The sequence below is a fragment of the Saccostrea echinata genome, unplaced genomic scaffold (genome assembly GCF_033153115.1).
Source record: "Saccostrea echinata isolate AGI-Se365-2 ecotype Australia unplaced genomic scaffold, CSIRO_AGI_Sech_v1 ptg000337l, whole genome shotgun sequence".
Lineage (NCBI taxonomy): Eukaryota > Metazoa > Mollusca > Bivalvia > Ostreida > Ostreidae > Saccostrea > Saccostrea echinata.
The window spans coordinates 1-18698 of NW_026890085.1; the positions used below are offsets into that span (position 1 = coordinate 1).

At 32.1% G+C, this 18698-nt stretch overlaps 1 long non-coding RNA gene across 8 annotated transcripts; it reads right to left on the bottom strand.

The window, feature by feature from the left end:
* Nucleotides 1-32: 32 nt before the first annotated feature.
* On the bottom strand, nt 33-17132 carry LOC133178023 (uncharacterized). Of its 8 annotated transcripts, none has more exons than XR_009719952.1 (8): nt 17022-17132; nt 14594-14697; nt 12166-12292; nt 9738-9864; nt 7310-7436; nt 4882-5008; nt 2454-2580; nt 33-152 (listed from the first exon to the last, which is right to left on the bottom strand). It is a non-coding gene; the product is annotated as an uncharacterized LOC133178023 (long non-coding RNA). The 8 variants fall into 8 exon arrangements; XR_009719951.1 differs by having other exon boundaries at nt 12166-12269; nt 14594-14720; XR_009719950.1 differs by having other exon boundaries at nt 9738-9841; nt 14594-14720.
* Between the last annotated feature and the right edge of the window lie 1566 nt (nt 17133-18698).

Here is an 18698-nt window from a genome sequence, read left to right on the forward strand (position 1 = left end):
TGACACCAAAAAATAGGGTACCTACACGGCATTTTCTGATTTTCTCCATCCGCAAACAGGAATACCCTCAAAACCACGTGTATTCAATGTGTTTATAAACATCCTGTGTGCACCCCAGGAAGTGGCCTCCTATGCCCCGAAAGAAATAGTTCCTGTCAAAAACCTTTAATATTTTACAAAGTACATAAAATATCCTAAGCACAGATACCAAAAATGTAAAAATAGAATAAGGGAAATTAAAAAAATTTCTCACAATAAAAAAATATTTCTTTATTATGTATGGAACTACAATTGACTAAGTTCATTTTGATTGGTCAATTACCGGTGTGATACCTTGAAGGACCTTTGAAGTTGTCAGATTTTTTTCTTTTTTGCACCTGAGATTTCTTAAATAACTGTCACTAACATCCTGAAGTCTGGGGATCTAATTCCCATTATTGCTGGAGATATGATGCATTTATCTCCCTTACTCCAGAGCAGTCAAGAATACACACTGAGCACTCTGACAGAAGTTTTTTGTGCATATTTTGAAGCAGAATTTCATCCTTAATAGACTAAGCCTGGCAACCAATTTTGTATCCGTGGAGAGTATATGCATTGTTCTTCACAACAAACAAAAAATAATTCACAAGTCTGAGACCATTATGCAATTATTACATAACAAAATTGCATTTTACCCTCCTAAGAATGACAAAATTTACAGAAATTGTTAAATATTAGGCTGATAATAAAATCTGCATCGGGTCAATTTATGTTCCAAATAAAGCCTAGGTTCTTGTCTACAACCTGCTATGCAGAAGTTTATCTAAAAGCTGTGTTGTAACACAGGGCAGTCCAAATGATATCAGCATCTGGGGAGGTTCTAGACAGCTCTGACACTCCATTAAACTTGCTTTGATGATAAGAAAATGGAGAAAACAATTCAGATGTAATTTATTGTTGTGATTTATGTAACTGGCTTTCTCTGCAGACACAAATTAGCCATGAAATTCCAATTGAACATACATAATTATCCTCTTTTCACTGAATTACTCAGGAATTTCAAAGGTGTTTGATGAATTTGCATGATTAATTCAAGATTACAGCTTTTTGTTTCACCAAATTTACATAAAAATTCAACATTTAAATTTGAAAATATAAATCTTAAACATTTTTATGGGTCTTAACACTTTTAAATGTGAATAAATGCAACAAAGAAACTAATATCAGGCCATCCTCCATGATTCTTGGAGGTGGGTGGGTGTACAAAAAATGCTGATAAAATTTATAGGAAGTGACAAAAGAAGAACATGGCATTTTATTAGCTGAATTATGGTTATTCTGATATTTTGATTGTGTAAATATGTCAAATTTCTTCATCACTTTAATTTGTAATTTATTAATATTTCAGTATATTAATGTGTTTAACAAATCATGCTAAAATAAACATCCTGACTGAGACTTAATTTAAAAGAGAGGGTCAACACCTACATAAAAGTTGTAAAATGACAAAAAACATTCTCCGGCAAACTGAAAAATCTTGAATGTCAGCTGCGAAAGCATGGAAAAAGTCTAGAGAACCATAACAGGCATACCATGGCGCTAAGTGACATTCTGCACCATATGTGTGATGCATGGTTGGGACTCAGAATAAGTATTCACTCTCATGCCCTGACAGTATTTATGCATTTTTGGTCATAAGCTTCTTATTTTTGAAAAATTCTTAATAAATTTTATTTGTGCATTACTTTTGTTAGACAAATTTAACTCATTTCATTATTTCTATTCCTCCACTCCAGTAATAAATGAATCACTTAAGGTGAATAAAATGAAAGTAAACCCAGTCTCTGTAAAATTTAACACTTTTTAAAAACATGTTTTACTTCTTCACATTTAATCGCAGTTGTCGCTTTTGTTGAAAACTCATTCGCAAACCCAGAATTAGTCTATTCTTGAAAAAATCAGCCTAAAGTGCTTTTACGGCAAAGGCTGTAGACACTATAATTGACTGCGGTCAGGTGGTGCACAGAGTTTAAAGTCATATAAAATAAAAAACCAACATTTTCTAACTTCTTTCTACATGTCAGATGCATAATCCTCCTTTGAAAGTCATAATTTGGAGTTTTGAGGTTAAAACATGACATGTCATTAGTATTTTACATAGAAATCTGTATAAATTAATGTCAACCCTGCTTCTAAATTTAGAAATATGTGCTTTCACACAGAAAGTTCATAAAATGACATATTTTGTTGAAATATGCCTTTATAAAATTAAAACTGCCTTTAATATGGGTGTAGATGATTTTACACAATCACCTTCAAGGTATCACACCGGTAATTGTTTTCACTATGTAATTCTATATAGAATAAAAAATCATTAAAAATCAGGTATTCGAATTCATGAAAAAATATTTAGCAGGAAGTGTTAAACGTTACCAGTCACATCAGCTGACACCAAAAAATAGGGTACCTACACGGCATTTTCTGATTTTCTCCATCCGCAAACAGGAATACCCTCAAAACCACGTGTATTCAATGTGTTTATAAACATCCTGTGTGCACCCCAGGAAGTGGCCTCCTATGCCCCGAAAGAAATAGTTCCTGTCAAAAACCTTTAATATTTTACAAAGTACATAAAATATCCTAAGCACAGATACCAAAAATGTAAAAATAGAATAAGGGAAATTAAAAAAATTTCTCACAATAAAAAAATATTTCTTTATTATGTATGGAACTACAATTGACTAAGTTCATTTTGATTGGTCAATTACCGGTGTGATACCTTGAAGGACCTTTGAAGTTGTCAGATTTTTTTCTTTTTTGCACCTGAGATTTCTTAAATAACTGTCACTAACATCCTGAAGTCTGGGGATCTAATTCCCATTATTGCTGGAGATATGATGCATTTATCTCCCTTACTCCAGAGCAGTCAAGAATACACACTGAGCACTCTGACAGAAGTTTTTTGTGCATATTTTGAAGCAGAATTTCATCCTTAATAGACTAAGCCTGGCAACCAATTTTGTATCCGTGGAGAGTATATGCATTGTTCTTCACAACAAACAAAAAATAATTCACAAGTCTGAGACCATTATGCAATTATTACATAACAAAATTGCATTTTACCCTCCTAAGAATGACAAAATTTACAGAAATTGTTAAATATTAGGCTGATAATAAAATCTGCATCGGGTCAATTTATGTTCCAAATAAAGCCTAGGTTCTTGTCTACAACCTGCTATGCAGAAGTTTATCTAAAAGCTGTGTTGTAACACAGGGCAGTCCAAATGATATCAGCATCTGGGGAGGTTCTAGACAGCTCTGACACTCCATTAAACTTGCTTTGATGATAAGAAAATGGAGAAAACAATTCAGATGTAATTTATTGTTGTGATTTATGTAACTGGCTTTCTCTGCAGACACAAATTAGCCATGAAATTCCAATTGAACATACATAATTATCCTCTTTTCACTGAATTACTCAGGAATTTCAAAGGTGTTTGATGAATTTGCATGATTAATTCAAGATTACAGCTTTTTGTTTCACCAAATTTACATAAAAATTCAACATTTAAATTTGAAAATATAAATCTTAAACATTTTTATGGGTCTTAACACTTTTAAATGTGAATAAATGCAACAAAGAAACTAATATCAGGCCATCCTCCATGATTCTTGGAGGTGGGTGGGTGTACAAAAAATGCTGATAAAATTTATAGGAAGTGACAAAAGAAGAACATGGCATTTTATTAGCTGAATTATGGTTATTCTGATATTTTGATTGTGTAAATATGTCAAATTTCTTCATCACTTTAATTTGTAATTTATTAATATTTCAGTATATTAATGTGTTTAACAAATCATGCTAAAATAAACATCCTGACTGAGACTTAATTTAAAAGAGAGGGTCAACACCTACATAAAAGTTGTAAAATGACAAAAAACATTCTCCGGCAAACTGAAAAATCTTGAATGTCAGCTGCGAAAGCATGGAAAAAGTCTAGAGAACCATAACAGGCATACCATGGCGCTAAGTGACATTCTGCACCATATGTGTGATGCATGGTTGGGACTCAGAATAAGTATTCACTCTCATGCCCTGACAGTATTTATGCATTTTTGGTCATAAGCTTCTTATTTTTGAAAAATTCTTAATAAATTTTATTTGTGCATTACTTTTGTTAGACAAATTTAACTCATTTCATTATTTCTATTCCTCCACTCCAGTAATAAATGAATCACTTAAGGTGAATAAAATGAAAGTAAACCCAGTCTCTGTAAAATTTAACACTTTTTAAAAACATGTTTTACTTCTTCACATTTAATCGCAGTTGTCGCTTTTGTTGAAAACTCATTCGCAAACCCAGAATTAGTCTATTCTTGAAAAAATCAGCCTAAAGTGCTTTTACGGCAAAGGCTGTAGACACTATAATTGACTGCGGTCAGGTGGTGCACAGAGTTTAAAGTCATATAAAATAAAAAACCAACATTTTCTAACTTCTTTCTACATGTCAGATGCATAATCCTCCTTTGAAAGTCATAATTTGGAGTTTTGAGGTTAAAACATGACATGTCATTAGTATTTTACATAGAAATCTGTATAAATTAATGTCAACCCTGCTTCTAAATTTAGAAATATGTGCTTTCACACAGAAAGTTCATAAAATGACATATTTTGTTGAAATATGCCTTTATAAAATTAAAACTGCCTTTAATATGGGTGTAGATGATTTTACACAATCACCTTCAAGGTATCACACCGGTAATTGTTTTCACTATGTAATTCTATATAGAATAAAAAATCATTAAAAATCAGGTATTCGAATTCATGAAAAAATATTTAGCAGGAAGTGTTAAACGTTACCAGTCACATCAGCTGACACCAAAAAATAGGGTACCTACACGGCATTTTCTGATTTTCTCCATCCGCAAACAGGAATACCCTCAAAACCACGTGTATTCAATGTGTTTATAAACATCCTGTGTGCACCCCAGGAAGTGGCCTCCTATGCCCCGAAAGAAATAGTTCCTGTCAAAAACCTTTAATATTTTACAAAGTACATAAAATATCCTAAGCACAGATACCAAAAATGTAAAAATAGAATAAGGGAAATTAAAAAAATTTCTCACAATAAAAAAATATTTCTTTATTATGTATGGAACTACAATTGACTAAGTTCATTTTGATTGGTCAATTACCGGTGTGATACCTTGAAGGACCTTTGAAGTTGTCAGATTTTTTTCTTTTTTGCACCTGAGATTTCTTAAATAACTGTCACTAACATCCTGAAGTCTGGGGATCTAATTCCCATTATTGCTGGAGATATGATGCATTTATCTCCCTTACTCCAGAGCAGTCAAGAATACACACTGAGCACTCTGACAGAAGTTTTTTGTGCATATTTTGAAGCAGAATTTCATCCTTAATAGACTAAGCCTGGCAACCAATTTTGTATCCGTGGAGAGTATATGCATTGTTCTTCACAACAAACAAAAAATAATTCACAAGTCTGAGACCATTATGCAATTATTACATAACAAAATTGCATTTTACCCTCCTAAGAATGACAAAATTTACAGAAATTGTTAAATATTAGGCTGATAATAAAATCTGCATCGGGTCAATTTATGTTCCAAATAAAGCCTAGGTTCTTGTCTACAACCTGCTATGCAGAAGTTTATCTAAAAGCTGTGTTGTAACACAGGGCAGTCCAAATGATATCAGCATCTGGGGAGGTTCTAGACAGCTCTGACACTCCATTAAACTTGCTTTGATGATAAGAAAATGGAGAAAACAATTCAGATGTAATTTATTGTTGTGATTTATGTAACTGGCTTTCTCTGCAGACACAAATTAGCCATGAAATTCCAATTGAACATACATAATTATCCTCTTTTCACTGAATTACTCAGGAATTTCAAAGGTGTTTGATGAATTTGCATGATTAATTCAAGATTACAGCTTTTTGTTTCACCAAATTTACATAAAAATTCAACATTTAAATTTGAAAATATAAATCTTAAACATTTTTATGGGTCTTAACACTTTTAAATGTGAATAAATGCAACAAAGAAACTAATATCAGGCCATCCTCCATGATTCTTGGAGGTGGGTGGGTGTACAAAAAATGCTGATAAAATTTATAGGAAGTGACAAAAGAAGAACATGGCATTTTATTAGCTGAATTATGGTTATTCTGATATTTTGATTGTGTAAATATGTCAAATTTCTTCATCACTTTAATTTGTAATTTATTAATATTTCAGTATATTAATGTGTTTAACAAATCATGCTAAAATAAACATCCTGACTGAGACTTAATTTAAAAGAGAGGGTCAACACCTACATAAAAGTTGTAAAATGACAAAAAACATTCTCCGGCAAACTGAAAAATCTTGAATGTCAGCTGCGAAAGCATGGAAAAAGTCTAGAGAACCATAACAGGCATACCATGGCGCTAAGTGACATTCTGCACCATATGTGTGATGCATGGTTGGGACTCAGAATAAGTATTCACTCTCATGCCCTGACAGTATTTATGCATTTTTGGTCATAAGCTTCTTATTTTTGAAAAATTCTTAATAAATTTTATTTGTGCATTACTTTTGTTAGACAAATTTAACTCATTTCATTATTTCTATTCCTCCACTCCAGTAATAAATGAATCACTTAAGGTGAATAAAATGAAAGTAAACCCAGTCTCTGTAAAATTTAACACTTTTTAAAAACATGTTTTACTTCTTCACATTTAATCGCAGTTGTCGCTTTTGTTGAAAACTCATTCGCAAACCCAGAATTAGTCTATTCTTGAAAAAATCAGCCTAAAGTGCTTTTACGGCAAAGGCTGTAGACACTATAATTGACTGCGGTCAGGTGGTGCACAGAGTTTAAAGTCATATAAAATAAAAAACCAACATTTTCTAACTTCTTTCTACATGTCAGATGCATAATCCTCCTTTGAAAGTCATAATTTGGAGTTTTGAGGTTAAAACATGACATGTCATTAGTATTTTACATAGAAATCTGTATAAATTAATGTCAACCCTGCTTCTAAATTTAGAAATATGTGCTTTCACACAGAAAGTTCATAAAATGACATATTTTGTTGAAATATGCCTTTATAAAATTAAAACTGCCTTTAATATGGGTGTAGATGATTTTACACAATCACCTTCAAGGTATCACACCGGTAATTGTTTTCACTATGTAATTCTATATAGAATAAAAAATCATTAAAAATCAGGTATTCGAATTCATGAAAAAATATTTAGCAGGAAGTGTTAAACGTTACCAGTCACATCAGCTGACACCAAAAAATAGGGTACCTACACGGCATTTTCTGATTTTCTCCATCCGCAAACAGGAATACCCTCAAAACCACGTGTATTCAATGTGTTTATAAACATCCTGTGTGCACCCCAGGAAGTGGCCTCCTATGCCCCGAAAGAAATAGTTCCTGTCAAAAACCTTTAATATTTTACAAAGTACATAAAATATCCTAAGCACAGATACCAAAAATGTAAAAATAGAATAAGGGAAATTAAAAAAATTTCTCACAATAAAAAAATATTTCTTTATTATGTATGGAACTACAATTGACTAAGTTCATTTTGATTGGTCAATTACCGGTGTGATACCTTGAAGGACCTTTGAAGTTGTCAGATTTTTTTCTTTTTTGCACCTGAGATTTCTTAAATAACTGTCACTAACATCCTGAAGTCTGGGGATCTAATTCCCATTATTGCTGGAGATATGATGCATTTATCTCCCTTACTCCAGAGCAGTCAAGAATACACACTGAGCACTCTGACAGAAGTTTTTTGTGCATATTTTGAAGCAGAATTTCATCCTTAATAGACTAAGCCTGGCAACCAATTTTGTATCCGTGGAGAGTATATGCATTGTTCTTCACAACAAACAAAAAATAATTCACAAGTCTGAGACCATTATGCAATTATTACATAACAAAATTGCATTTTACCCTCCTAAGAATGACAAAATTTACAGAAATTGTTAAATATTAGGCTGATAATAAAATCTGCATCGGGTCAATTTATGTTCCAAATAAAGCCTAGGTTCTTGTCTACAACCTGCTATGCAGAAGTTTATCTAAAAGCTGTGTTGTAACACAGGGCAGTCCAAATGATATCAGCATCTGGGGAGGTTCTAGACAGCTCTGACACTCCATTAAACTTGCTTTGATGATAAGAAAATGGAGAAAACAATTCAGATGTAATTTATTGTTGTGATTTATGTAACTGGCTTTCTCTGCAGACACAAATTAGCCATGAAATTCCAATTGAACATACATAATTATCCTCTTTTCACTGAATTACTCAGGAATTTCAAAGGTGTTTGATGAATTTGCATGATTAATTCAAGATTACAGCTTTTTGTTTCACCAAATTTACATAAAAATTCAACATTTAAATTTGAAAATATAAATCTTAAACATTTTTATGGGTCTTAACACTTTTAAATGTGAATAAATGCAACAAAGAAACTAATATCAGGCCATCCTCCATGATTCTTGGAGGTGGGTGGGTGTACAAAAAATGCTGATAAAATTTATAGGAAGTGACAAAAGAAGAACATGGCATTTTATTAGCTGAATTATGGTTATTCTGATATTTTGATTGTGTAAATATGTCAAATTTCTTCATCACTTTAATTTGTAATTTATTAATATTTCAGTATATTAATGTGTTTAACAAATCATGCTAAAATAAACATCCTGACTGAGACTTAATTTAAAAGAGAGGGTCAACACCTACATAAAAGTTGTAAAATGACAAAAAACATTCTCCGGCAAACTGAAAAATCTTGAATGTCAGCTGCGAAAGCATGGAAAAAGTCTAGAGAACCATAACAGGCATACCATGGTGCTAAGTGACATTCTGCACCATATGTGTGATGCATGGTTGGGACTCAGAATAAGTATTCACTCTCATGCCCTGACAGTATTTATGCATTTTTGGTCATAAGCTTCTTATTTTTGAAAAATTCTTAATAAATTTTATTTGTGCATTACTTTTGTTAGACAAATTTAACTCATTTCATTATTTCTATTCCTCCACTCCAGTAATAAATGAATCACTTAAGGTGAATAAAATGAAAGTAAACCCAGTCTCTGTAAAATTTAACACTTTTTAAAAACATGTTTTACTTCTTCACATTTAATCGCAGTTGTCGCTTTTGTTGAAAACTCATTCGCAAACCCAGAATTAGTCTATTCTTGAAAAAATCAGCCTAAAGTGCTTTTACGGCAAAGGCTGTAGACACTATAATTGACTGCGGTCAGGTGGTGCACAGAGTTTAAAGTCATATAAAATAAAAAACCAACATTTTCTAACTTCTTTCTACATGTCAGATGCATAATCCTCCTTTGAAAGTCATAATTTGGAGTTTTGAGGTTAAAACATGACATGTCATTAGTATTTTACATAGAAATCTGTATAAATTAATGTCAACCCTGCTTCTAAATTTAGAAATATGTGCTTTCACACAGAAAGTTCATAAAATGACATATTTTGTTGAAATATGCCTTTATAAAATTAAAACTGCCTTTAATATGGGTGTAGATGATTTTACACAATCACCTTCAAGGTATCACACCGGTAATTGTTTTCACTATGTAATTCTATATAGAATAAAAAATCATTAAAAATCAGGTATTCGAATTCATGAAAAAATATTTAGCAGGAAGTGTTAAACGTTACCAGTCACATCAGCTGACACCAAAAAATAGGGTACCTACACGGCATTTTCTGATTTTCTCCATCCGCAAACAGGAATACCCTCAAAACCACGTGTATTCAATGTGTTTATAAACATCCTGTGTGCACCCCAGGAAGTGGCCTCCTATGCCCCGAAAGAAATAGTTCCTGTCAAAAACCTTTAATATTTTACAAAGTACATAAAATATCCTAAGCACAGATACCAAAAATGTAAAAATAGAATAAGGGAAATTAAAAAAATTTCTCACAATAAAAAAATATTTCTTTATTATGTATGGAACTACAATTGACTAAGTTCATTTTGATTGGTCAATTACCGGTGTGATACCTTGAAGGACCTTTGAAGTTGTCAGATTTTTTTCTTTTTTGCACCTGAGATTTCTTAAATAACTGTCACTAACATCCTGAAGTCTGGGGATCTAATTCCCATTATTGCTGGAGATATGATGCATTTATCTCCCTTACTCCAGAGCAGTCAAGAATACACACTGAGCACTCTGACAGAAGTTTTTTGTGCATATTTTGAAGCAGAATTTCATCCTTAATAGACTAAGCCTGGCAACCAATTTTGTATCCGTGGAGAGTATATGCATTGTTCTTCACAACAAACAAAAAATAATTCACAAGTCTGAGACCATTATGCAATTATTACATAACAAAATTGCATTTTACCCTCCTAAGAATGACAAAATTTACAGAAATTGTTAAATATTAGGCTGATAATAAAATCTGCATCGGGTCAATTTATGTTCCAAATAAAGCCTAGGTTCTTGTCTACAACCTGCTATGCAGAAGTTTATCTAAAAGCTGTGTTGTAACACAGGGCAGTCCAAATGATATCAGCATCTGGGGAGGTTCTAGACAGCTCTGACACTCCATTAAACTTGCTTTGATGATAAGAAAATGGAGAAAACAATTCAGATGTAATTTATTGTTGTGATTTATGTAACTGGCTTTCTCTGCAGACACAAATTAGCCATGAAATTCCAATTGAACATACATAATTATCCTCTTTTCACTGAATTACTCAGGAATTTCAAAGGTGTTTGATGAATTTGCATGATTAATTCAAGATTACAGCTTTTTGTTTCACCAAATTTACATAAAAATTCAACATTTAAATTTGAAAATATAAATCTTAAACATTTTTATGGGTCTTAACACTTTTAAATGTGAATAAATGCAACAAAGAAACTAATATCAGGCCATCCTCCATGATTCTTGGAGGTGGGTGGGTGTACAAAAAATGCTGATAAAATTTATAGGAAGTGACAAAAGAAGAACATGGCATTTTATTAGCTGAATTATGGTTATTCTGATATTTTGATTGTGTAAATATGTCAAATTTCTTCATCACTTTAATTTGTAATTTATTAATATTTCAGTATATTAATGTGTTTAACAAATCATGCTAAAATAAACATCCTGACTGAGACTTAATTTAAAAGAGAGGGTCAACACCTACATAAAAGTTGTAAAATGACAAAAAACATTCTCCGGCAAACTGAAAAATCTTGAATGTCAGCTGCGAAAGCATGGAAAAAGTCTAGAGAACCATAACAGGCATACCATGGCGCTAAGTGACATTCTGCACCATATGTGTGATGCATGGTTGGGACTCAGAATAAGTATTCACTCTCATGCCCTGACAGTATTTATGCATTTTTGGTCATAAGCTTCTTATTTTTGAAAAATTCTTAATAAATTTTATTTGTGCATTACTTTTGTTAGACAAATTTAACTCATTTCATTATTTCTATTCCTCCACTCCAGTAATAAATGAATCACTTAAGGTGAATAAAATGAAAGTAAACCCAGTCTCTGTAAAATTTAACACTTTTTAAAAACATGTTTTACTTCTTCACATTTAATCGCAGTTGTCGCTTTTGTTGAAAACTCATTCGCAAACCCAGAATTAGTCTATTCTTGAAAAAATCAGCCTAAAGTGCTTTTACGGCAAAGGCTGTAGACACTATAATTGACTGCGGTCAGGTGGTGCACAGAGTTTAAAGTCATATAAAATAAAAAACCAACATTTTCTAACTTCTTTCTACATGTCAGATGCATAATCCTCCTTTGAAAGTCATAATTTGGAGTTTTGAGGTTAAAACATGACATGTCATTAGTATTTTACATAGAAATCTGTATAAATTAATGTCAACCCTGCTTCTAAATTTAGAAATATGTGCTTTCACACAGAAAGTTCATAAAATGACATATTTTGTTGAAATATGCCTTTATAAAATTAAAACTGCCTTTAATATGGGTGTAGATGATTTTACACAATCACCTTCAAGGTATCACACCGGTAATTGTTTTCACTATGTAATTCTATATAGAATAAAAAATCATTAAAAATCAGGTATTCGAATTCATGAAAAAATATTTAGCAGGAAGTGTTAAACGTTACCAGTCACATCAGCTGACACCAAAAAATAGGGTACCTACACGGCATTTTCTGATTTTCTCCATCCGCAAACAGGAATACCCTCAAAACCACGTGTATTCAATGTGTTTATAAACATCCTGTGTGCACCCCAGGAAGTGGCCTCCTATGCCCCGAAAGAAATAGTTCCTGTCAAAAACCTTTAATATTTTACAAAGTACATAAAATATCCTAAGCACAGATACCAAAAATGTAAAAATAGAATAAGGGAAATTAAAAAAATTTCTCACAATAAAAAAATATTTCTTTATTATGTATGGAACTACAATTGACTAAGTTCATTTTGATTGGTCAATTACCGGTGTGATACCTTGAAGGACCTTTGAAGTTGTCAGATTTTTTTCTTTTTTGCACCTGAGATTTCTTAAATAACTGTCACTAACATCCTGAAGTCTGGGGATCTAATTCCCATTATTGCTGGAGATATGATGCATTTATCTCCCTTACTCCAGAGCAGTCAAGAATACACACTGAGCACTCTGACAGAAGTTTTTTGTGCATATTTTGAAGCAGAATTTCATCCTTAATAGACTAAGCCTGGCAACCAATTTTGTATCCGTGGAGAGTATATGCATTGTTCTTCACAACAAACAAAAAATAATTCACAAGTCTGAGACCATTATGCAATTATTACATAACAAAATTGCATTTTACCCTCCTAAGAATGACAAAATTTACAGAAATTGTTAAATATTAGGCTGATAATAAAATCTGCATCGGGTCAATTTATGTTCCAAATAAAGCCTAGGTTCTTGTCTACAACCTGCTATGCAGAAGTTTATCTAAAAGCTGTGTTGTAACACAGGGCAGTCCAAATGATATCAGCATCTGGGGAGGTTCTAGACAGCTCTGACACTCCATTAAACTTGCTTTGATGATAAGAAAATGGAGAAAACAATTCAGATGTAATTTATTGTTGTGATTTATGTAACTGGCTTTCTCTGCAGACACAAATTAGCCATGAAATTCCAATTGAACATACATAATTATCCTCTTTTCACTGAATTACTCAGGAATTTCAAAGGTGTTTGATGAATTTGCATGATTAATTCAAGATTACAGCTTTTTGTTTCACCAAATTTACATAAAAATTCAACATTTAAATTTGAAAATATAAATCTTAAACATTTTTATGGGTCTTAACACTTTTAAATGTGAATAAATGCAACAAAGAAACTAATATCAGGCCATCCTCCATGATTCTTGGAGGTGGGTGGGTGTACAAAAAATGCTGATAAAATTTATAGGAAGTGACAAAAGAAGAACATGGCATTTTATTAGCTGAATTATGGTTATTCTGATATTTTGATTGTGTAAATATGTCAAATTTCTTCATCACTTTAATTTGTAATTTATTAATATTTCAGTATATTAATGTGTTTAACAAATCATGCTAAAATAAACATCCTGACTGAGACTTAATTTAAAAGAGAGGGTCAACACCTACATAAAAGTTGTAAAATGACAAAAAACATTCTCCGGCAAACTGAAAAATCTTGAATGTCAGCTGCGAAAGCATGGAAAAAGTCTAGAGAACCATAACAGGCATACCATGGCGCTAAGTGACATTCTGCACCATATGTGTGATGCATGGTTGGGACTCAGAATAAGTATTCACTCTCATGCCCTGACAGTATTTATGCATTTTTGGTCATAAGCTTCTTATTTTTGAAAAATTCTTAATAAATTTTATTTGTGCATTACTTTTGTTAGACAAATTTAACTCATTTCATTATTTCTATTCCTCCACTCCAGTAATAAATGAATCACTTAAGGTGAATAAAATGAAAGTAAACCCAGTCTCTGTAAAATTTAACACTTTTTAAAAACATGTTTTACTTCTTCACATTTAATCGCAGTTGTCGCTTTTGTTGAAAACTCATTCGCAAACCCAGAATTAGTCTATTCTTGAAAAAATCAGCCTAAAGTGCTTTTACGGCAAAGGCTGTAGACACTATAATTGACTGCGGTCAGGTGGTGCACAGAGTTTAAAGTCATATAAAATAAAAAACCAACATTTTCTAACTTCTTTCTACATGTCAGATGCATAATCCTCCTTTGAAAGTCATAATTTGGAGTTTTGAGGTTAAAACATGACATGTCATTAGTATTTTACATAGAAATCTGTATAAATTAATGTCAACCCTGCTTCTAAATTTAGAAATATGTGCTTTCACACAGAAAGTTCATAAAATGACATATTTTGTTGAAATATGCCTTTATAAAATTAAAACTGCCTTTAATATGGGTGTAGATGATTTTACACAATCACCTTCAAGGTATCACACCGGTAATTGTTTTCACTATGTAATTCTATATAGAATAAAAAATCATTAAAAATCAGGTATTCGAATTCATGAAAAAATATTTAGCAGGAAGTGTTAAACGTTACCAGTCACATCAGCTGACACCAAAAAATAGGGTACCTACACGGCATTTTCTGATTTTCTCCATCCGCAAACAGGAATACCCTCAAAACCACGTGTATTCAATGTGTTTATAAACATCCTGTGTGCACCCCAGGAAGTGGCCTCCTATGCCCCGAAAGAAATAGTTCCTGTCAAAAACCTTTAATATTTTACAAAGTACATAAAATATCCTAAGCACAGATACCAAAAATGTAAAAATAGAATAAGGGAAATTAAAAAAATTTCTCACAATAAAAAAATATTTCTTTATTATGTATGGAACTACAATTGACTAAGTTCATTTTGATTGGTCAATTACCGGTGTGATACCTTGAAGGACCTTTGAAGTTGTCAGATTTTTTTCTTTTTTGCACCTGAGATTTCTTAAATAACTGTCACTAACATCCTGAAGTCTGGGGATCTAATTCCCATTATTGCTGGAGATATGATGCATTTATCTCCCTTACTCCAGAGCAGTCAAGAATACACACTGAGCACTCTGACAGAAGTTTTTTGTGCATATTTTGAAGCAGAATTTCATCCTTAATAGACTAAGCCTGGCAACCAATTTTGTATCCGTGGAGAGTATATGCATTGTTCTTCACAACAAACAAAAAATAATTCACAAGTCTGAGACCATTATGCAATTATTACATAACAAAATTGCATTTTACCCTCCTAAGAATGACAAAATTTACAGAAATTGTTAAATATTAGGCTGATAATAAAATCTGCATCGGGTCAATTTATGTTCCAAATAAAGCCTAGGTTCTTGTCTACAACCTGCTATGCAGAAGTTTATCTAAAAGCTGTGTTGTAACACAGGGCAGTCCAAATGATATCAGCATCTGGGGAGGTTCTAGACAGCTCTGACACTCCATTAAACTTGCTTTGATGATAAGAAAATGGAGAAAACAATTCAGATGTAATTTATTGTTGTGATTTATGTAACTGGCTTTCTCTGCAGACACAAATTAGCCATGAAATTCCAATTGAACATACATAATTATCCTCTTTTCACTGAATTACTCAGGAATTTCAAAGGTGTTTGATGAATTTGCATGATTAATTCAAGATTACAGCTTTTTGTTTCACCAAATTTACATAAAAATTCAACATTTAAATTTGAAAATATAAATCTTAAACATTTTTATGGGTCTTAACACTTTTAAATGTGAATAAATGCAACAAAGAAACTAATATCAGGCCATCCTCCATGATTCTTGGAGGTGGGTGGGTGTACAAAAAATGCTGATAAAATTTATAGGAAGTGACAAAAGAAGAACATGGCATTTTATTAGCTGAATTATGGTTATTCTGATATTTTGATTGTGTAAATATGTCAAATTTCTTCATCACTTTAATTTGTAATTTATTAATATTTCAGTATATTAATGTGTTTAACAAATCATGCTAAAATAAACATCCTGACTGAGACTTAATTTAAAAGAGAGGGTCAACACCTACATAAAAGTTGTAAAATGACAAAAAACATTCTCCGGCAAACTGAAAAATCTTGAATGTCAGCTGCGAAAGCATGGAAAAAGTCTAGAGAACCATAACAGGCATACCATGGCGCTAAGTGACATTCTGCACCATATGTGTGATGCATGGTTGGGACTCAGAATAAGTATTCACTCTCATGCCCTGACAGTATTTATGCATTTTTGGTCATAAGCTTCTTATTTTTGAAAAATTCTTAATAAATTTTATTTGTGCATTACTTTTGTTAGACAAATTTAACTCATTTCATTATTTCTATTCCTCCACTCCAGTAATAAATGAATCACTTAAGGTGAATAAAATGAAAGTAAACCCAGTCTCTGTAAAATTTAACACTTTTTAAAAACATGTTTTACTTCTTCACATTTAATCGCAGTTGTCGCTTTTGTTGAAAACTCATTCGCAAACCCAGAATTAGTCTATTCTTGAAAAAATCAGCCTAAAGTGCTTTTACGGCAAAGGCTGTAGACACTATAATTGACTGCGGTCAGGTGGTGCACAGAGTTTAAAGTCATATAAAATAAAAAACCAACATTTTCTAACTTCTTTCTACATGTCAGATGCATAATCCTCCTTTGAAAGTCATAATTTGGAGTTTTGAGGTTAAAACATGACATGTCATTAGTATTTTACATAGAAATCTGTATAAATTAATGTCAACCCTGCTTCTAAATTTAGAAATATGTGCTTTCACACAGAAAGTTCATAAAATGACATATTTTGTTGAAATATGCCTTTATAAAATTAAAACTGCCTTTAATATGGGTGTAGATGATTTTACACAATCACCTTCAAGGTATCACACCGGTAATTGTTTTCACTATGTAATTCTATATAGAATAAAAAATCATTAAAAATCAGGTATTCGAATTCATGAAAAAATATTTAGCAGGAAGTGTTAAACGTTACCAGTCACATCAGCTGACACCAAAAAATAGGGTACCTACACGGCATTTTCTGATTTTCTCCATCCGCAAACAGGAATACCCTCAAAACCACGTGTATTCAATGTGTTTATAAACATCCTGTGTGCACCCCAGGAAGTGGCCTCCTATGCCCCGAAAGAAATAGTTCCTGTCAAAAACCTTTAATATTTTACAAAGTACATAAAATATCCTAAGCACAGATACCAAAAATGTAAAAATAGAATAAGGGAAATTAAAAAAATTTCTCACAATAAAAAAATATTTCTTTATTATGTATGGAACTACAATTGACTAAGTTCATTTTGATTGGTCAATTACCGGTGTGATACCTTGAAGGACCTTTGAAGTTGTCAGATTTTTTTCTTTTTTGCACCTGAGATTTCTTAAATAACTGTCACTAACATCCTGAAGTCTGGGGATCTAATTCCCATTATTGCTGGAGATATGATGCATTTATCTCCCTTACTCCAGAGCAGTCAAGAATACACACTGAGCACTCTGACAGAAGTTTTTTGTGCATATTTTGAAGCAGAATTTCATCCTTAATAGACTAAGCCTGGCAACCAATTTTGTATCCGTGGAGAGTATATGCATTGTTCTTCACAACAAACAAAAAATAATTCACAAGTCTGAGACCATTATGCAATTATTACATAACAAAATTGCATTTTACCCTCCTAAGAATGACAAAATTTACAGAAATTGTTAAATATTAGGCTGATAATAAAATCTGCATCGGGTCAATTTATGTTCCAAATAAAGCCTAGGTTCTTGTCTACAACCTGCTATGCAGAAGTTTATCTAAAAGCTGTGTTGTAACACAGGGCAGTCCAAATGATATCAGCATCTGGGGAGGTTCTAGACAGCTCTGACACTCCATTAAACTTGCTTTGATGATAAGAAAATGGAGAAAACAATTCAGATGTAATTTATTGTTGTGATTTATGTAACTGGCTTTCTCTGCAGACACAAATTAGCCATGAAATTCCAATTGAACATACATAATTATCCTCTTTTCACTGAATTACTCAGGAATTTCAAAGGTGTTTGATGAATTTGCATGATTAATTCAAGATTACAGCTTTTTGTTTCACCAAATTTACATAAAAATTCAACATTTAAATTTGAAAATATAAATCTTAAACATTTTTATGGGTCTTAACACTTTTAAATGTGAATAAATGCAACAAAGAAACTAATATCAGGCCATCCTCCATGATTCTTGGAGGTGGGTGGGTGTACAAAAAATGCTGATAAAATTTATAGGAAGTGACAAAAGAAGAACATGGCATTTTATTAGCTGAATTATGGTTATTCTGATATTTTGATTGTGTAAATATGTCAAATTTCTTCATCACTTTAATTTGTAATTTATTAATATTTCAGTATATTAATGTGTTTAACAAATCATGCTAAAATAAACATCCTGACTGAGACTTAATTTAAAAGAGAGGGTCAACACCTACATAAAAGTTGTAAAATGACAAAAAACATTCTCCGGCAAACTGAAAAATCTTGAATGTCAGCTGCGAAAGCATGGAAAAAGTCTAGAGAACCATAACAGGCATACCATGGCGCTAAGTGACATTCTGCACCATATGTGTGATGCATGGTTGGGACTCAGAATAAGTATTCACTCTCATGCCCTGACAGTATTTATGCATTTTTGGTCATAAGCTTCTTATTTTTGAAAAATTC